The sequence below is a fragment of the Ochotona curzoniae genome, unplaced genomic scaffold (genome assembly GCF_017591425.1).
Source record: "Ochotona curzoniae isolate NIBS_2020 unplaced genomic scaffold, NIBS_Ocur_1.0 contig_4612, whole genome shotgun sequence".
Lineage (NCBI taxonomy): Eukaryota > Metazoa > Chordata > Mammalia > Lagomorpha > Ochotonidae > Ochotona > Ochotona curzoniae.
The window spans coordinates 12,028,796-12,050,684 of record NW_024466343.1 but is presented as its reverse complement, the minus strand read 5'-3'; the positions used below and the strand labels follow the sequence as shown (position 1 = coordinate 12,050,684).

Sequence of the window (21,889 nt, the reverse complement as noted above, 5' to 3'; positions counted from 1 at the left end):
TTCTTGTCATAAAGTTGTATTTGATATGATGGTCCTATCACTCTTAAAGCTAATTTTGGACATCCTCAAGTGAGGCAAATTTTCTGAGATATCCAGATGTTAAGTTCTCAATTTCACATTTTGGTAACTTCAGTGGAAATAATTAAACAAACTACAAGTAACTATTCACTCATAAAAGCACACTCTTCAAGAGAAGGTAGGACCATAATCAAGAATAAAATATTTATAATGGCAACCAAGAAATTTTAACAACTTGAGAAATTAAGTTGAATTATAGACCAGAGTTAACATCAATCATATTGAAGTTGAGGTGTGGAAATGTAATGAACATGCTTTCTTAAACCATTTACTTCAATCACATATGCCTCTGAAGTTGCAAAAGGGGAAGACTGCATGGGTTCATTATGTAGTAGACAACGCAAAGAAAATTCCGAAATGAGAAGGTCATTTCTACTTTAGAGGCAAAAATTATTTGGATACTCAAAGTATCTTATTCGTAGTCTGAAGCTAAAGAAAGTAGATGAATTCCAAGTAAATGTTCAAGTCAGGCGGAACAGGCGTCTGATCTATTTCCCCATTCAGAGTAAAGATGCATATTTGACCAGAGCCAAGAGAAAATGTATTCCAGGTGTTGATAATCTGTGAGGGTCTTCTTTGTTCACTTTAGGAGAAAAAAGCCAAATCCTTCCAAACCTATAAGAGCAAATGGAGGAGGAGTAAGAATGTGTGTGTGCATGCATGAGTGTGTGTGTGTTTCATCACAAAGTAATATCTCCACACCGAGAGGAATCTGAAGCAGCCCCTTATAAAGCTGATGCAGGGGATCATTTCACCTCACATCTCTTTTAGCTTGAACATTTATAGGCTCTTGCCAAATATCTGTTTTCAATAGAGATGGAGTTTTCAGAAAAAAAAATATATGATAGAATACAAGACCTGGTTAATCTCATCCCTTTAGATGACCTTCCTTATACAATGGGCCATGTCTTCCCTAAAGTTTCAGCACTAAATCGTAATGCTTAAACAGTAAATGTGTTAGAAAATAGTGTCAGCAATAATCACTAGTTGGACCCACATGTAAGCATTTCTCCTGTTTTCGTTGTCTGCTTCAGTGCTGCTCATCAACTCCCAGTGTTAAGAAGCTGTCCTGAGACTCTCAAGCTATGCCCTGGTTTGTAGAGATTGGCCCGTCTGAGTAGTCTCAGATATGTATGAAAGCACCCCCCCTTTTTTTTTTAACTCTCAATTTATCTTACAAAGAAGATGCACAGGCAATGCTTCATTATCTAGCTAATGAGAGAAGGAGCAGAGCAGACAATTTAGAAAAGGAAGAAATCCTTCTGATAAACCTGTTACCAGAAGCAAAAGTCTTTTATTTGAAGAAATATGTATGTAGCTGGCAGGTATTCTGAGGGGATGGTGTGAGGAATGAGATGCATTCTAAAAATCATCCCCTATCCCAAGCTAATGTGTACACTCAGTAAGGCCATTTTTCATCTGTTTATTTACAGAAGCAATATTTGCTTCGCATAGGATTTTAAGACTAGAGGAATTTTTGTTTGTTTTTACATAAGAAAGAAAGCAAGTTGGCACAGAGTGGGTACGTGTTTTGGCTTCGTAAATGTCAAAAATTATCAGAGGGCACAGAAATATCTTAATAATACACTAGGTAAGTGAAAGTGAATTTGAATTCTTGTATCTATCTGCCACTTGAAATCTGTATGACCCCAAGGTTGCTGAGGAAATGAGACCTGCCTGATTAACTTGTAAAAACGACAACGCACAACTTTCTTGTTACACTGTTTTGATTTAACCTAAATGAATTAACACGTTTACAGAGACCAATTTAGTAACTGTTATGCATTATCTCCATTGTCAAATATGAAGCTGGGAATATGACTGTGTCTGTTTTGCATTGTTTGTTTGTTTTTTCTGGGCTTGCTGAGGTGGTGACTTAAAACACCATCCTAATCATCACATCTGAGAAACTAAATGCTTTCTCCAACCCCTTGCAAAGGTCCTCGTGTTGGACAGAATACAATCTTTCTTGCCTTATATTAATTCGTTAAAAATTACTCCAAAATTTCCACTTTAAAATAATCAATACTTGCTATTTCATGTAGTTTAGGAGTTCAGTGTTTAAGGTTAAGAGCTTGGAAACGTAAAGTGGTGTTGTTCTGACTCAGAGTCCGATGAAATTGGGCTCAAGATGTAGGCAGCAGCAACAGTCAGGGTGAAGGTTTGCCCCAGCTGAAAAAGCTACTGCCATAATCACAACCACACCTCGGTTGCTGTCTCTCACTGTGTTGGTTTCTGCCTAGACCATTTCATCAAACCCAACTAGCTTTCCCCAGTTGAAATGATTTGGAAGAAAGAAAGTGAGAAAGAATGAAACAGAGCTCAAGTGCTTTTGGGGGATAGGAATTTGGCCTAATCATCAATATGCTAGTAATATATTTGCCTCCGGTACTGGAATGCCTGAGTTCAATGCAGGTCATGACTCCACCTCCCTACTGGTGCAGACCTTGGGAAGTATTGCTGCTGGATCAAGTATATGGGTCCCTCGCACAAATAATGGGAATGACAGACCAAATTCCCAGCTCACTGGTTTGGCTTGGCTCAGCCCCAACTCCTGCAAGGCATTTGGGGAATGAATCAGTGCATAAGAACACTGTGTATGAGTGTGTGTGTTTCTACCTTTTAGTATCTACAGAAAAAAACCAAAAATGTGAAATGTGCTTTATAATCTAAGCTGAGAAATCACATTATCACTTGCTCCTGATTGTACCGACTATACAGATCAACCATGGTACAACATGAGAAGGAATGATCCAATGAGCAAAACCCAAGGTTCAGAGACAATTTTGAGAACCATTTTAAAAGTTCTTTGCTACCATTTGAGTCTAGGTCCCAATCACCAGCAAGTCAATGCACCTCATGCTTGATCCAGTTAGAGAATAAGTGGTGTTTTTTGAGCATCACAACAGACTCTGCTATCTTAATTTTCAAAAATATGATACCTCCTAAATGCAAGCCATATTTCATCATCTCTTTTTATTCCATGAGCCAATTCTATATCCAGCTAAGTTTCTTACCTAAGGCTATCTGAATTCATTATGAAAACATCCATAGGTCACAAGAGTAGTGTTCAGACTTTTAAAACATCTGAACTGCCTCTATTTTCAATGTCCACAGCTGTCTGCTCAGTATATAAGATTGGGCCAATCAAACAGAAAGGAAACAAGCTCTGCTTTGTGTAGCTTCTGAAAGAAAGTAAAAGTCTTCGGGAAATCAGGAAAGACTGGAGAAAATATGACCCAGCATTTATACTTTCAAACAGTTAAACAGCGCCTTCAAAAGACAGGAGCAATTTGAGTGTATAAAGAGATCTAGCTGTTGACTATATAAAATAACATTTAATACTCGACAAAATCCTAGTTATAGAAATAATGTTTCCAGCAGATTTCATTTTAGGAGTTTTTTGAATTTGTTCTAATCATTGTAAATTTAAATCATCAACTAAATTGCATTTAGGGCAGTCTTAACTAGGACAAGTCAATTGCTATTCTATAATCCACATTGCTTTTCTGAGTTTAGAAACAGAGCAAAGGGGGAAAAAGGATTCCATAAAAATGAGAAGCGTATATCCACATAAAACTGCTTCTTTATTAAGGTCACAAATGATCTTTTAGAGCCATAGCCAAATCACTTACAGTATTTTTAATTGCTGTGCTGCTTTGCAGTGAGTCCTTCTTTTAAAAGAAAAAATTAACAAGCACAAAAACATGCAGTTTAAATGCAGTAGAATTCTATACCCAATTTTGTAATGAAATATCACATAATCTGTTGCCTAATTATTATTGTGCCATTATATTTCCACAGCTTTTTAAAGTGTAATTGACAGATTCCTTTTTAAAAAGTTCCTGTATAAGAAGCAAATGAAGCATTTTTTAGCATTATGTGTAAGCAGATATTTCACTTTTATCACTTGGCTTAGAAACAGATCAGGTCATTCTTGTTGAATGTCACCTATGGGAAGTTATACTAAAAAAAAGTAGCTAATTGTGGATTAGTATATTTCCCTATCTCATGCAATAAGACATGTTATCTAGGGATATGGATTATGGCTAAGAATCAATAAAATTATCTCATGGCTTTCCATTGCTTCCGAGTTAACTATGGGCCTTTGATTAGTCTGCACAATGTTTTTCAGCTTTGGTCAATGGACTTTTCTCAGGTGCAAGTAGTCTGCGTGAAATGATGAGGCCGTAGCCTTCTTCTGATTGGGCATGGTAGCCTCTATGTACAGGCCCTGTTTACTCACTTAAACTAACCTAGCTTTTAATTACATGAGCCACACAGTTAGAAAAACCAGTTCTGCCTCACTTGTATTTTAGAAAGGAATGCAAACAACTCTATTGAAAGTAAAGGTGGAAAGTAATGGAGGTGCTTGGGGAGTGGCATCCGCTCTGCTCTGCCTGCTCAGTGGAAGGGCACGGCTGCTGACACACAGTAACAGGGTGAGGAAAGAGCCAGCACAGAGGAGCATTCATAACCGTGCTCACTGGTAATGGGCAGAGCATGCTCTTTTGTCCAACAATCACATTATTATCTAAGTATTATATTTGGAAGAGAATTCAGAGTATCTTTTTATAGATTTATGTTATTTGCTCCAAGTTCACAGTGAGAAATGAAGATTAACAGCCGAGAGGGATGGGGGAGCATTATACAGTGTTCTCAAAAAGAAACTTTGTACTAAAGCAGAGCATTTGGGGAAGATATGATCATTAGCATTTTTATGAGCTTTTAGTTTCCATTTTTTCTGACACTGATAAGAGATCTGTCTTCTCTTCAATGTAATGATTTGTATATTTGCCCTCATTTGCAAGTTCAGAGTCTGGAAGAAGACAAATCCAAGTACTGTCTAGTACTGAAATTTCCTTAGGCTGCTGTGACAGAAACAAAAAGACATTTATCCTCAAATTAGTGACTTCATGTAAAAAGATACAGTGTAAAATAAGATGCAATATTTTTGTTCAAGAATTCTCTCATTCTTGAGAGTACACCCTGATGTGTAGCTTGGGGAGTAGCCAATCAGACACAAAGATATCCACAATAGACGCTGGTCTCTAACAGGAAGGTGATAAACACCTAGGCTTCACTATTTGCAAACTTTCTCCAAAGCATTTCTAAACATAAAAATGTGACAGCGTGCGAGATACAACATTTGGCTGCTGTGAACAATCTGCCTGTCATTGCCTGAGCTGGGTCCCAAGAACTCCAGATTGCATGCTGCATCTATGTCTGTAAAAGGGAGGCAGCATACAGGCATGCAAACAGCATGGACACTAAGCCGAGATTCTCTGGTCTTTTGAATCCAAGATCCCCTCTGTAATTAATGTGTAAACTTTAGACAGTGGAATAGCTTTTGCTTCAGCTTCTTCATCTATAAAATCAGATTCAAAATCACAAGACCTTTGAGAGATTACATGATATAATCAATGTAAAAAAATTGCAACAGTTCTTAGTATATTGTTAACATTTTTACTAGTGATTGCAGTTCTATTTTCTATTTTTGGGAAAGTGGCATTTTACCAGTTTCATGTAGGAAAACAGCAAAAAAAACTTAAAACATTAATAAACAAGCAAACAAAAGAATCTCTATGTTTCCTAATTTGCATGTCTTTTCCCAATTGCTTTGTATCTACTGACCTCCCTTGGATTTCTTGCACGACAGTCATCATGGTGACCTATTGAACATGTTGACTTTTTTGTGTTTGCCCAGTGATAACAAACAGTCCAGTTTTGTAACAAAAGATCATCAAGTTTTTGTTTAACATCATAATTCAAGAACTCCAGGGTTAAATCAACAAGCTCCAACACTGGGATTCTAACCCTACGCTGGCACTTGGAGCCTTCTCTCCAATACTTTAGCAAGAGTATATTTTTGACCAAAGGTTATAATTAGCAATATACTCTTTGTCCTAATTGACCTTATTTCTTTAGCACTCTCTGAAGAAGTAAGCCCAATTTTTTGTGTCTCTTTCAGCAGTGCAGGTTTATGAAACAGATTAAAGCAAATGCATCTAAAAGTGATTCTGTAATTCCATTTCTCTCTCCACACATTTAGTGAGTTGCTAAGCAATGTGCTACAAAAGGAAGTGATGAAGACTAGAAGGAGGAAATATTTCCTCATCTCCAGCTTTATAAACTCGATCTGGTCCTCCTTCCATAGCCTCACTGTGGAAGATGCCTTTATCCAGGATTTTGAAGAGAATGACTGTGTTTTCTTGTTTCCCAAGATAAATGACAAAGAATGTTGACACATAACATTTTGATAGCATTGGTCATTTCATTGAACACTTCCAAAGGACACCCACATTCAGATGTTGGTTTACTCACACATGCACACTTTCCATTCTTGACATTTTTTATTTATTTTACTTTATTTTCTGATTTTTTGAGAGGATTAGAAGAATGGGGAAGGGAGAGATATGAGATGAATTTTATTCTGCTTGTTATTTGTTAAGTGCTCACCAATAATGGCTGGAAATCCAACATATATGAGTGCGAGAACTAACCCACCTGCTCTTTGGTGGCTGATTGGAAGCAATATTCGGGGCCATAATGCAACAGTAAAGGAAAACGATGGGGGGAAACATAGGCACCGATGCCACCAGTGCACAACAGCAATTCTCAAAGGACTTGAAGGAGATAGGTATCTCTTAGCAAGATTTGGGCATTCCTAGATACAGGATTTGAACACATTTACCACTTGAGAAATCATTTTCTGAAAAACAAGCCAGTTCTTTGTAATATGCAAAAAAAAAATGCTAATGCTAATGTGATATCCACCATTTCAGTTGGGCCAAAGTAATGTCTCGCTTGCTCCCCGACCATCCACAATGATCTCTGTATCCTGATAGTCATACTCCTGAATGAGCATCGCCCAAATCCCAAATTGAATAGGGTTTGATGACATACCCAATTGTATGGCATTGAAATAATGGCATGTGACTGCTAAGGCTGGGTCCTAAGGACACTGTGACATCTATCTCTGTTCTCATCTATCCCCAATTCTGATGAAAGCCAGAAGCCCTGTGGTAGGAGGGCACTTGAGCAGCCCTGTGGAGGGATGCACATGGAGAGGAAATGAGGCCTCTCACCAACAGCCAGTGAAAAACTAAGGCTGCCTACTAACAGCTCCGCCAGGGATTTTCGTGGAAGAAGATACCCCTATCCATCGAAGTTGCCAAGTGACTGTGCTTCTCATTGACATCCTGACTACGAACTAACACAAGACCCTAACCCTGAATCAACCAGCTAATCTATGGATTCCTGCCCCACAGATATTTATAAAGACACTGAAGTTTTGAAAACTTTGCTATAAAGAAATAGGTAACTAAACAAAAAAACGGATATCTCTTAGATTTTTTTAAATTAGGCAAATGTACAGATGCAGTATAATTTCAGCACTGTAAATTGCATAAAGAAAAAGATCAAAAACCCATGGAATTATTAGCTGTATTTAAAAATAGCTGCTATGGATTATTGAATAAATGATAAAATGTTTTATATTTCTAATATGCAAAACTTGCATTTTATAAAAATAATTTAAAAACAAGTTTTAAAAACTATTTTGTTACTGGAGAGACACTGGTTTTTATCCCAGATCACTTCCATTGCCTTGATGTTGTCCTAGGGTAATAATAATCTGACAACAATTTCAAAATCTAAAGTATGAAACCATTCCTGGCATCAGGTCAATTTTCGTTGACTTTCATAAATCCTTTTACCTTTACTTAGCCTGTCTGCAACTGCAATTTCCTCCTTGCTTCAAACATGATCTTAAATACAGACAAAATGGCAATGCGTTCTGGCACTCTGTGTAAAAATTGCTCTACAGTCACTCTGAGTCCTTTTGCTTTGAGTCCAATGTATTAAATATCTTATTAGAAGGATAACCAGAATACTGTACATGGAAAAGAAAACTAGAGCTCTGACACATTGCATACGAGTGACAATGAAAGAATGAGATCTATTCTGATATTTACTACCTAAGAAACTTTGAGTAAATCTCTGGCCTTTGTTGTACCTATACCTTGTTTAAAATGAAAACATTACTCATACTATCAGTCAGAAAGGGGCTACTGTCAGACAGTAAATCTGTCATGATACATGAAACACATTTTTCTTAAAGTTCTCTGATATACAAATTTAGAATAAATAGTTATAGGATTTAATTGCTAAAGATATTTGGTGATATCACATAGTAAATCAGTGAAGGTTTGATAAATATTTTGCTTTTCTTTGAAGTTTCACATTCTAGGAATCAAATTTCTTTTTATGTAGCTTATTGGCTGTGCAGTGTTGTAGTGACACAACTTCCCTGACTCTTTCATTATTACATTGATAGGAAGAAAATGTTTAATATATTCCAAGCTCTTCTAAGGGGATAGAAGCATAGTTCCTGAGGTATAATAAGTACAAAAGCATGCTAATCTCCTTATTTATTTTTCCTCTTTATTCTGTATGTCATGGGTGGGAGTTAAAGATACCGAGTAGGAATGAAAATAAGAAGGCAAATTAATGTAAAAGAAAATTGCAGCAATACATCACTAAAACACTGTTTCATTTTGTTAACCCAAAGAGGAATATAGCCATGATAAACTTATTAGATGTTTGCTCATTAATCTTGCTGTGGCATATTAAGCTGCCTAGCAGAAATGTCATACCTACATTCACAAAAGCAAATATGACTGCATATGATTTGAATGTATTCTGAAAACTTCTTGCTTCAGCTTGTTAGGAAAAGTTCACAGAGTTGAAATACTCACAAAACAGATAATGGTAAGCCACGGGATGTCAGATCTACTGCTGTCATAAAAAAAGCAGGAATATCTTTATAAGGTTAATTCAGGGTCTCTATAACTCTGTCACAAAAGTGGCACATAAGCATTTGGCATTCTTAGAGCTTCAAAAATTGCTGACTAGCTCAGAAATATGGCATCATTACACAGGCTTTCCTGCCACACATACAGGTGTCCAGCACTGCATTTTAAGCAAGCTGACAATCTGATCTTCATCTTACTACACAAGATAATTTTCTGTTGGATATAGTCTTTTCCTGAAAGCTTAATTCCCTTTCTTAAATTTGCTAATATCGGTCCTATATAATATAAAATTAATACCTTTTTTATTTTACAATCACTTGTCCCTGGGGTTTTTTAAAACAAAGGAAATATTTGTTAAAATTCCAAACAAAATATATTTAATGAAAATAGTCATTGTAAGTTATTACCACAACTCTCAACAGGGAATATTTTAATACACATAGACTTGAGCACTAAAGCAACTTCCTCATTGGAACTACGACTGTAAGACTTCTCAGAGTTCCCTTGTTGCCTGTCAAAGCATGATTTCATCACAGAACTTCCTACTCCAGATTCTTCATGAAAACCGCACTGTATAAGAGAGAAAGGAAGGGAGGGAAACAGGGAAACACACACACACACACACACACACACACACACATATACACACACAGTGAGAGAGAGAGAGAGAGAGAGAGAGAGAATATGAAGAGAGACTGAGAAGAAAGAAGAGGAGGCAAGAAAGCCAGGACAGGCTGGAGAGAGAAAGCTAGCTGCATTTTTACCAACCAAATCCAGGCTTTGCCAGGATTAGTTGTCAGTTTTAGTCTGTGAAACTGTCAAAAGCATAAAGCAAGGAAGAAAATGCACAGGTAAGGGAAGACACCAGTACAACTAAACAGACTCTCACCTTTTTGTCTACTGTCTTAATTTCAGCTTGTTCTCCTCAATGTGTGGATACCTTGGCTGAAGGAAAATAGTAGCCACACCTATTGTAGGACGTGTTAAGGATCCAGGCCTTCTGAAAAGCTTCCATTTAAGATATACAAGAAGATTGCAGCTTGGGCTTCCTCATTTCATTTTGTAAGTGAAGAAACTGTAGGAAAAGGAAATAGGATTTGCCCAAGGTTGCTGAAGACTCCAAGCCATCAGGCCAGAGACATCATTTGGCCTTTCCTCAGTGACTAACAGTCAACGTGCCCTTGAACCCCAGCTGTTTATTCTGATCATTTTAAAAATTACTCTTAGGGGTCAGATTTAGAGATTTAGAACCCTCTATTTTGTCTCATGGGTTTCTTTCTCTTCCGTGTGCCAATCTCAAATTGCTTCCCTTGTTACAGTGGGTTTATATAACTCAGTTGGATTCATTTCATTTCAGAATCTGGATTATGAACGAGTGATTGAATTACATAATGATTTCTAGTCTATTTTGAATTTCTGTATTTTCTCAAGTCAGTTTAGTAATCTTTATTAATATTATTTTCCATGATAGTTTTCTAAGTGTACAGATTCCTCCCTCCCTTCCCTTCCTCCCTTTTCCCCCTGCCACCATATTGCCCCATATGACCACAGTAATATAGTCCTTTTACCGCAATTACAAGCTTAACAGTCTGCTCAAGTGTATCTCAGCACTGTAACAAGTTTACTAATTTTTAATATTTGAGAAAATTGTTATTTAGCTTTTGAAATTAATTTTCAAATGTTGTCCTCAGTATTTCGGATTTCGAAATCATCTGCCCTTTCTTATATATTTTTAAAGTCTAATATTACCTCTTTTCCCTCAATCTTTTAATAGTTCTCATAGAGATGTGCAGTATATTAAGTTGCTCTGAGCTCACATCCGCATTATCTCTTTTATGATTTCCCTCTATATCCACTGTACTTCTGCATTGTCTCCTTGTGCACTTTTTATGTCAGATGCTTAACTTGATCATTAAGCATTTTAGGCCAGTGATGTTCATTAAATCACTGCATTTAAATAACGTATTTCTTATCATTCAAATGCATTTCTTTTAAACAGAATTTACTTGCATTCTTTTGTCGAAGCATACATTGTCTTCTTCCAAGTGTGTGTTGGATTGTCTACTTTCATTGTAGCAATAATGAAAGTACTATTGCATTTGAACCTGCCAGCTTGCTCTTCCTCCCTCCTTTCTTAGTTTTCCTTATTAATCTTCCACTGCCTTCTTTTGACTTAGTAAGAATTTTTCAGGATTCCATTTATCTCCTCAAATACTTTTTGAAAATATCTTCAAGATTTTAATGGTTATTTAAAGACATGTTTTATTTTAACACAGTCTATGCTCAATAATATTTATTACTCGTGAGCAAGATTCCATTTCTGCCTCAGGAAAAAAAAAAAGGTAGAAGCAGAAATGAATAATAATGTCTTGGTTCCCCCAGTGGTTGAGTTAGGAATTTAGAGAGTGCTCACCTGGGCAGTTCCGCCCTGTGATATCAGTCTGATTTAAATGTCTGAACTCAGTGTGAGTTTAGTTAGAGTTACAGCACCCAGAAAGATTTCTCGTCCTTCAGGGTATGTCTCAACATGGCTTGGAGTCATTAACAAGCTGAACCCAGATTATGCAAAAACATGGTGATGGATTCTCTGAAGTTTCAGGAGGATCAGCCCTTATGTGTCAGTGCCTAACAACTTTTGTTATTTCAAGAATGAATATATGTGGGAAACATAAGGACACTAACAGTGAGAAAATTATAAACTGGCAACGCCTAACATTCAAAAACAGAAAGATATGAATCAGAGGGGCCATCTATTCATCTGTATGTGAGTGCTGGGAAGGGGCATATGTAAACACCCAGACCTATTAAAACGTTTTTCCTATTTACCAGATATCCACATTTTGGTATTCCTCATTTCTGCAGATTCAAGTATTTATATAGTAACAATTTTCTTACACCTAAAGAACCACTTTTAACATTTCTTAAAGCAGCAGTTAAGTAAAATAAGTTTTATCAGGCATTTTATTCTGTTTTAATTTTTATTTAATTTTAATAGTTTTATAAACTGTTTTATGTTTATTTTTATTTGAAAGACAGAAAAACAGACAGAACGACAGTAAGAGTGTTCCTCCATTCAGTTATTTCCAGAATGCCCACAACAGCCTTGGCTAGGTCAGATCAAATTCTGGAACACTATAAGGTTCTCCTGCAAGATGGCAAGAACCTACATACTTGGACCATCATCTGTTGCCTCTCAGTTGCATTCAGATTATCAGGAAACTGGACCAAAGTGGACTTAGCACTCGAAACTTAGTAGTATGATACAAAATGGAGGCCTTCCAAGTGAGGGTTAACCCATTGTGGCACAATGCCTACCCGTAGCCTTGATGTTTAAATGATATTTTCACCAGACATAGAATTTCTGTTCAAGAGGCTTTTAAATATTAATATTCCATCTATGCTTCTAAAATATTCATTTTGTTCATATGTATCTTTCTTGATATTGAAAGTCTTTCTTGGGTTTGTAAACTAGTAGTTTTTTTAATTTTTGATTCTGATTTAATAAGTTCCTGATCAGTACAAGTTTGATTACTTCTGACCAATTCTTCCTCCCTTCCCTTTGTGGGTGTCCAGGTGTAAGTATTTAGACAAATTTTACTTTTCTGTGCATTTCATGAGTGAATCTTATCGAAGCTGTTGTAATTATCACTCTCTTTGATTCAATGCAAATTCCTTCTCTGAACCTCTCTTCAATCTCATTGATTTATATCTGTGAGGTCTAGTCCACTATCAAAGCCATCCAACGATGAGTTCATTTATCACATCTTTATTACATCTTTCCATTTATATGACTTAATTGTTTTTTTTCATCATTTCTCATGTGGTGTTCATATTTCCTAGAAGCACCATTAGCTTAATTGTTTTGCAATCTGGTCATTGCAGCATGGACATCATCTACAGGACCACTCCTGTGAATCACCCCCTCTTACAGCATTTCACGAATTCTACCTTTTTCTCTCCATGATTTGTTTAGCTTCTTTACCACACACTTGGTGTAAAAGCAATGGAGACTGAAGCAAACACAATTTACTGCCAGAAACAGGCGTGGCCTTTTCTCAGGGACTCACTGTGTCCAGTGCATTGTCCATCTCCTGTGCAGCTGAATTCGGATACATGCTTTGCTGCATGTATGCTTTGATACAATTCCCTGCAACATTTTCTGCTTTGTGGTGTGATCGAGGCTTTCCCTTCATCAGGGCCTGAGAGCCGAACATCCGTGATCTTCAGGAGATCCCTGTGCACTTCGGATGCATTAGCAAGCCAAGCCAAGAGGGTTCTGTGTTTATGATTTTAGTTCAATGACAGTTTTCTCTTTCATCTCTAGTCCTGTCAGTTTAGAGTTGTCTCTGGGTTGACATTAGGTGGCTGTTCGTGGTCCCCAGGTACTCAGGGTAGGAAGGCAGAGTATGGCTCCACCCCTTATCTCCTCCCTTTCTCCAGATCCAAGAAGGAAAAATGCAAAAGTTGGAAACTGATTACATCCACTTTTCCCTAACCCTCAATCCTTCCCACCCTGATCAACGATGCAAACATCATCAAAAATAAAGATAAAAATTAAAAACAGTAACAGTAAATAAAATTAGGACCCGATTTACCATATAAAGCATATTGAAAATGCCAATGAACAAAGGCACATTGAGCTTAGAAACCTAAAGGACACCTTAGCAATCACATGGAAAAAATTCCATTGCTTTCTAGATAAGAGAGACAAGTTATAAATAGTTAACCTTCTACATTCCCACCTGGCAACTGCTGTAATTTTTCATCTCTTGCATTTCAGCTATATTATGAGGAGTTTACTAGAGAGATGTACACCTTATGTGATTTGTGGCTTCTGAGTGGCCTCAGGGGGAATGTTATCAGAAATGATCCCGTCATTCAAAATGACAGTATTTTTTTATTTTTAGATTTTAGCTAATGCCTAAGAAATGGTTTCTTGTTCATACCTAAGGGCCTTTCTTATAAATGCTGTCATGAGTTTTTTGAAATACACACCTGGTTTCCCAGCCACAAAACCTGAACTATTTCACCTACCAGTAATATTATTGAAGATTTGGATTAAACAGTAGACTTTAAAAATTCTTGCTATCTCATATTTTTGTAACCCACAGCATATTTTTTATCAAACGTACTCTTCCAGAGAACAACGTCTGGAAGAAATCTGATGAAATTCAATTCAATTGCAAATTAAGATCAGTACTTAAAATATTCTTTGCTAACCAGGTGAGCTATGCTGGTTGTTTATTAAGTCTGTTGTTTATTAAATCTATGTACCAAAGTGATTTGGAGGGACCTTGAACTAATATTGTATAAAGACAATAGAAACATGCATCATAATGGATACAATCACATCCTACTAGGGTAATTTAAATATATCAAATGCAGTATTTTGACTGGTATGTGTGTCAGAGAAGATGAATGGGGGTTGAGCAGAACTGCCTAGCAGACTCTTCACTGGAATTAATAAAATACTGCAGGTGAAATATTTACATTTTTTTGAAAATTATAATTAATAACAAGATGAAATAGCATACACACCAAATTGGAAAGTTTACATTGTGGGCCCAATGTGGTAGCCTAGTGACTAAAGTTCTCACCTTGCATCCACCAGGTCCCCTATATATCCGCTATGGGCGCCAGTTCATGTTCCAGCCATTCTACTTCCTGTTCCCTGCTTGTGGCCTGGGAAGGCAGTAGAGGATGACCCAAAGCCTTGGAACTTGCACCACATGGAAGACCCAGAAGAAGCTCCTGGCTCCTGGCTTCGGATCAGCTCAGCTCCAGCTGTTATGGTCACTTAAGAAGTGAACCAGCAAATAGATCTTCTTCTGTCTCTCCTTCTCTCTGTAAAGGCTGACTTTCCAATAAAAATAAATATATTTTTAAAATTACATCCTATATGAGTATCATTAGTTATAAGTTTATACATCTACACATATGTGCAAATACATACATGAACATACATGTATACTAAGAATTTCAAGGAAAATACATGTTTTGATAAGATATTCATACATTTCAAAAACGCTTGGCACAAAGTAAGCATATCTTTCAGCTGCATTTGTCCATGAACATTCTGAAGTACATACACACACACTTATGTGCATACCTACACATATGTATTTATATATACGTATTTACCAGGAGTTTCAGCATGTAGTTTCATTCATATGTTTTGGCAACCTTTACAGAAGTGCTTTATTCATCCAATATTTATTCAAAAGAATCCAAAAATCTTGAAATGAAACCATAGCTATCAAATTTGTATTGTTTATCTAGAAAGCATGTAAACAATTTAGCTGAACAGTTTAAGTCTCTGATGTATTTTTGAACAATAACATATTCTTAATTCAATTGGAACCATGCTTTCTTTAAAAATTTTTGTTGAAGTCTCATATTTCTCTCGGTGGATTTTTCTAAGGAGTAATATTGTAGAGGAAGTGAAAAATCATCTGTACAAACACCCGCATGATTTTCTCGTTAGTTTTCAACCTCTCTGAGCAAGGCATGCTTGTCATTATTGAATTGCATGATAAAGGTCATGTTTCAACTCTATACTGTAAGTTTTTAATGACAAAAAACATGCATATCATATCTGTATGCTCCTAATAAATGCTGAATAAATAATTGAATGATTGTCCTGATGCTTCCAATATAAAATCACTACAAATTGCTCTGGTTTATCTGGTTTAAATTTATAATGATATGTCTATTTTATTGAGTATGGCTTGTAATCAATGAGAAACATCTCCTGTGTAGTAACTACATCTTTATATTCACAGTTTATTACAGTTTTATTACTTTGGAATTCTACCAGATATTTCGACGAAATGAGTCTGTGATTATGTCTCATGCTTGAATATTAATTGATCAGTCTGATTTTCAGCGATCTGTTATTTCTTCGGTTAATTTGTTGCTTTTTTAAAGATTTATTTTATTTTTATTAGAAAGTCACATATACAGAGAGGAGAGACAGAGAGGAAGATCTTCCATCCACTGATTCATTCCCTAAGCGGCTGCAATAGCCGGAGCTAAGCTGATACAAAGCCAGAAGCCAGGAGCCTCTTCCTGGTCTCCCACACTAGTGCCTTAGGTAGCCTTCGGCCGTCCTTGACTGCTTTCCCAGGCCACAAGCAGGGAGCTGGATGGGAAGTTGGGCCTCCAGGATTAGAACCGGTGCCCATACAGGATCACGGCATGTGCAAGGCAAGGATTTTAGCTGCTAGGCTATTGTGCTGGGCCCAATTTGTTGCTCCTTTGATGGATTTTCTTTCATTTGTTTACTTTGCAGATCAAATTTACTGATATAATTTAACATTCAAAATTGAACTCACTATTAATTTATAACATTTGATGAATTTTTGGTATCGCTGTAAAATGTTCCATCAAACTATAGAACACTATTCATTATGCTTTTTTAAAAAAATTCTTTTTCAGTCGACCTTGAACCTTGAGACTATGAGTGTGGTTACTTTGAATTTTGTTTATTTTCCTTGAAAGTCAGAGGTAAAGAAAGGGGAAGAGTTAGGAGAGAGATCTTCCACCCCTAGGTACGCTTCACAAATGGCTCCAATGACCAGAGCTGGGCTGATCTGAGGTTAGGGACCAGAGGCTTCTTCCGAGTCTCCCAGTGGGTGCAAGGGCCCAAGGCCTTACCCATCCAATGCGCCTTTCCCCAGAGATTAGCAGGGGGATAGATAGGAAGAGGAGCAACTAGAACCAGAATTGATGTTTGTATCGGACGCTGGCACTCCGGCTGGAAGATTAGCAATCCTACACCCTGGTTCTGGTCCCTATTTTCCATTGTTCTAAAGATCTCAATTATAGACAAGACCCCCTCCACATGTACAACAGTCTATATGCAACCAGTAACCTTACTTCTGTCTTTATAATTTTGTTTCACCTCTCTAAACTTTTATATAAATAGGGTAATACAGTCATTGATTTTCAATGCAGCCCATTGATTTTCAATACAGCCCATTGATTTTCAAATGCATTTTAAAGAACGGAACATACAGTTTTTTCTATTATTAATAGTAATGTGATACGGTATGTTTGCTATAGTTGATGGAACCGTGGTTTTGTCATTATCCACATCAGGGTTTATCCTTACGTTATACAGCCTGTGGACATTAACAAACAGTTATCCAACATATGATGCTGACATCTCAAACAGAAGCTAAGTCTTCTGTCCCACGCGGCCAACTCCGAACACTGAATAGTGTGAATTTTTCACAGATATCTGTGGTTTTAATTTATCTTTTGTAGCTTTTATTTGCAGTTTTTGCACATGTTTGGGCAGTTTATTAATTTGCATTGTAGCCTAATTTACTTCATTCTTTCAATGTTTTTATGCACTAACGTTTTCTCATTTCCCTTTCTGATTGTCTTCTGACATTATAGAAATTCATTTAGTGTGTTACTTTTCTATTATTTAAGTGTTTATTGGTGGACTTTGATAAATTGTGATCCGTTCTTAGGATTTTTGTCATGAGGAAATGTAATTTCTACAAAAAAATAAATTCATGCTCCTTTTTATCTGGTTATCATCGTATCTTTACCTTGCCTTTCTGCACCAGCTAAGCCTTCCAGCATATTCTTGAGTAGAAATGATGATGATTAAAGGCATTGGCGTGTTTCAGGTATTGGGAATAAAGCATTCAGCCTTCATTCCCTAAAAGTGTCTTACGGTTTTTGTGCAAAAAAAAAAAAAAAGTCTACTGGTTTATTTGCCAGTATCTTTCATGAAGCTAAGACTATCTACTTTATTTCTAGTTTATAAAATTTTTATTTGAGATCGGAACTGAATTCAATCTAGTGTTTTAATGCTCCTATTGAAATGACCTAAGAGTTTCCTAAGTCCCTTGTACTGAAGTACACTGGTTGATTTTGAGTATTTCATCAATTTTGAATTTTGAGGGATATTTTCATTTGATCTTTGCTTTCTATCCTAGTCAGATATTTCTGGGTCAATTTCATGACATCTGTTAGGGAATTTTTCATCTCATTTCTAGCGCCGAGGTACACGTCATATCTCTGACATGATTTCTCTCTCCCCACCCATTCTTTCGATTTTTTTTCACTCCTTTTTAAGTAATGTTTATTAATTTTATATAAAAAGGCAAATTTTACACAAAGAGAAGGAGATATAGAAAGAAAACTTCTCCCATAAGCAGTTTCACTGCAGTAACTGGAACGGGGCCTTTCTGAAGCCAGGAGCCAGGAGCTTCAGTCTGTTCTCCCATGTAGCTGCAGGGTGCCAAAGACTTAACGGATCCTCCAATGCTTGCCCAGGCCGTGAGTCAATGGTTGGGTTGGTAGGTGAGCAAGCAGAAGTAAAAGCAGTGCCCATGCAGGCTGCTGACCCACGGGGCAGAGGTTCATGCCACTGCACCACCTCACCAGCCCCTCCTCTTCTTTTATAATATGTTTCAATTTTCATATTAGAAATAATGGCTTTAGGGATAAATCTTGAAGTGTTTTTTCTATATTTTCTAAAAATGTTTTCTATATTTTATACTTTTCCTTCCTTATGTGAAGTTATTGAACACATCTGGATCTGTAAGGATTTTCTATTATGAATACAATATTTTAGTATATACATGTAGCGCTGTTTGTGGTTTTTACTTTATCTTTCATTGATTTTGATTATTTCTATTTTTTAAAGAAATTAGTCATTTTTTTCTTAAGACAGGATTTGTTAGCCTGTTTATCTGTAGTATTTCCTTTATTTTCTAGAAGTGTTAATTTTTTTAAAGCCAGAGAGATGGGGTAGGGGTGAGAGAGAGAAAGAGAGAGAGAGAGAGATGAAGTATCTCAACCACTCAGTCAAATGCCAAATGACTGCAACACTCAGGGTTTAGCTCGGCTGAAGCCGGGTGCTCCAAAGTAAATCCAAGTCTCACCAGGGTGGCAGCGACCCAAGCATGTGTACCATCTGCTGGTCCATCACACGATGCACATTAGTAAGGAGGTGGATCAGGGATGGAGTTGGACCACCCTCTCTCCCTCCCTGTAGTGCTGGCAGCTCAAGGAAGGTCTTAACTGCCATGCTGGTTGGCCGTTCTGCAATATTTCCCTTTCAATGTTTGTAACTCTATCGTGGCTTTTCCCATATGCTTTCCTCTGGGTCTCTCTTTGCTCAAGCCCCTATCTCTTCAGTAGCGTCTTGCAATATTACACACTTAATGGATCTATTTTTAGGCACAAGTTTTGGTTCCTCTGGCTTTCTCAATTTCTTGCATTGTCCGTTATACAATCTATTTTCTCTCTTGGTATATTATTTATTTCGTTGATATCTGCTCTTAATTATTTTCTTCTACTGAAACTAGATTTAGTTTGCTCACTGTTTTCCACCTTGTTAAATATAAGCACCAATGCTGGTTTTAAACCTTCTTTTTGATGTAAGAATTAAAATTGGAAATTCCTTTAAGTCTTGTCATAATCGAATCCGACAAATTTTATTTCCTTCAGTTTGAAATATTTGCCAATTTTATTTCAGTTCTTTTTTTCCCCTATGCCTGTAGGTTATTTGCATGTGTGTTATAGGCTAGCTTGGGGTACAGTAGCTGTTCTGTCACTTATGGAAATCCTGATTCTAGCCCTGGTTCTCTGCTGTCAGTTCAGCTCTCTCTGGGCTAAGTAAGGTTGCTGAGAAAGCACTAGGAGATGGCCCCAGCATGTGGGCCCTAGACGCGGTGGGAGACCCAGTAGCTCCTGGCCCCTGACATTGGCCTGGCCCAACTTTAGCTATGATCATATGGGGAGTGAATCAGCATACCATAGAGTTCTCTATCTCTTTATCACTCCCTCTCTCTGTATCGCTGTTTTCCAAACAGCAGCTTTTAGAAAATTGTTTAGGGCCTGAAGCAGTAGCCTAGCAGCTAAAGTCCTCACCTTGCACACGCCAAGGTCCCATATGGCTGCCAGTTCTAATCCCGATGGCCCCACTTCCCTTCCAGCTCCCTGCATGTGGCCTGTGAAAGCAGTCGAGGATGGCTCAAAGCCTTGGGACCCTGCATCTGTATGGGAGACCCAGAAGAGGATCCAGGTTCCTGGCTTCTGATCAACTCAGCTCTGGCCATTGCAGCCACTTGGGGAGTGAACCAGCAGATGGAAAATCTTCCTCTCTGACTCTCCTCTCTCTATATCCGACTTTCCAATACAAATAAACCTTTAAAAAGTTTTTTAGAAAGTTTGTTTAGTGCTCATTTCGACCGCACATATACTGAAGCTGGAACAATACAGAGAAAATTAGTATGGCCCCTGTGAAAGGATAACATGCCAAGAATTGGTTCATTTCCAAATATTGCTGTTAATTTATAATTCTCTCGTAACAACAGTATATACCCTGTGTTATATTTGATATTTGTATATATTGAGTTTTGTAGTATCCCAACAAATGTTTGATGTTGAAAAATCGGCCTTTGAAAGATGTGACTATTATTCAGCTATCAAACTCAATTCAGGTGCGGCTGAAGTTAAAGGGCTTTGCTCCTGTTGAGTTTTGGTTCATCTATTCTGTCTATAAGTTACAGAAAGAAATGAGTGTAATCTCTTGGTATACTTACGGCAATTTCAGTGTTGGTTCTATAGGTCCCCCTCATTATTTTGAAATTATGTTATTGCTTATGTACTTGTTTAGTATGACTGTTCCTTCTCCAAAAATGAGTCACTTTCTAATTATAAAATATCTCTAACAATATTTGTGTTTATTTTATTTTTGAATTTTGACTGGTACTAAAGTAGCAGCACTCTCTCACTCTTTACATTAATCTAAAACATATGGCACTTCATAGCCAAGTTAGATTTTAAAAATGTAATTAATCATTGTTTTTACCCACTTTGCAAATCAATTGGAACACTTAGCATATTTATCTTCGCTGCAATTCAGTGAGCTTGAGTTGAAGGTGTCCTTCTGACATTTATTTTCCATTTGTCTCCTTGGTGTTCGCTCCTTACATTACTCCATCCCTGACTTCTATGATTTTAGTTGAACACATTTTAGTATTCTTTAGGCTCAAGGCTCATGGATTTTTGTTTCCTTTGTTTTGTTGTTTTGACTGTTAGTGCTCAACCTGCAGTTTGCAATATGTATCTGCCCTTTTTTGTCTTCCTGAAAGCAATGTTAAGGCGCTTCACACATCTAAGAACCTCACAATCACACGCTTTTGCTTTTTATTCCATTTTGTCACACATTTGATTTGTATGCTTATTGTGAACATTACACCATGCTAATGTATTTGTTTTTGAGATCAAATGCTTTTTAAATAGGGAAAAAAATAAATAGATACTGGGGGGAGCAGGGTGCTAAAGCTGCTCCTAGGATTGGGAGGGGCCGTTGCAAGATGGCGGCTGGCCCAGGGCCAGGAGGCGGGGTTGGTCTCCCCAGCAGGTAAACAGGAAGTCACAGGGATAGGCTGATGCCCCCGCTGCAATTATGTCATTGCTACTGGCCTATCAGGTAGCGCCAAGTGGACCCACGGGGAGAAGTGATTGGCAGAGAATGATATAAAAATAGCCAGTGAAAGCTAGGTGGGGGAAGACGATGGACAGACAGACCACAGAGGACTGCGGGGTAACTAGGAGAAGGACTGGGAGGCGATGAGGAGAAAAACTGTGGAAAGAACGACGGATGAACAGGAAGAACAGGAAGAACGGGGCAGCAGAGAGGGGAAGAACGGTTAAGATCTTCGGGTGGAAAAGCTAAGGCGTACAGGAATGGATAAAAGCGGAAGAGGAAAGCTTAGACCAATGGGGACAGGAGCAGCCGAGATAAGAGTTTAAACACAGCCGCTTTTGGTAGTGAGGGGTCTGGTCGCAGTTCCAACTTTTCCCAGACCCTCAAGAGTGAGCTTGCCTGGTCATTTTAGTGTCACTGCTGCTAGGCGACAAGATACTATTGAGAACTGTCGGGGTACTAGTACTGTCATGTTGTTAACCTGAGTACTGGCTATAGGTATCATCAGAGGAACAAAAATTTGTTTATCTGTACA

At 37.5% G+C, this 21,889-nt stretch overlaps 1 non-coding gene across 1 annotated transcript; it reads left to right on the top strand.

Moving 5' to 3' along the window:
* Positions 1-20,097: 20,097 nt before the first annotated feature.
* On the top strand, positions 20,098-20,204 carry LOC121161100. Its single transcript, XR_005884619.1, has one exon. It is a non-coding gene; the product is annotated as a U6 spliceosomal RNA (small nuclear RNA).
* The last annotated feature ends 1,685 nt before the right edge of the window (positions 20,205-21,889 follow it).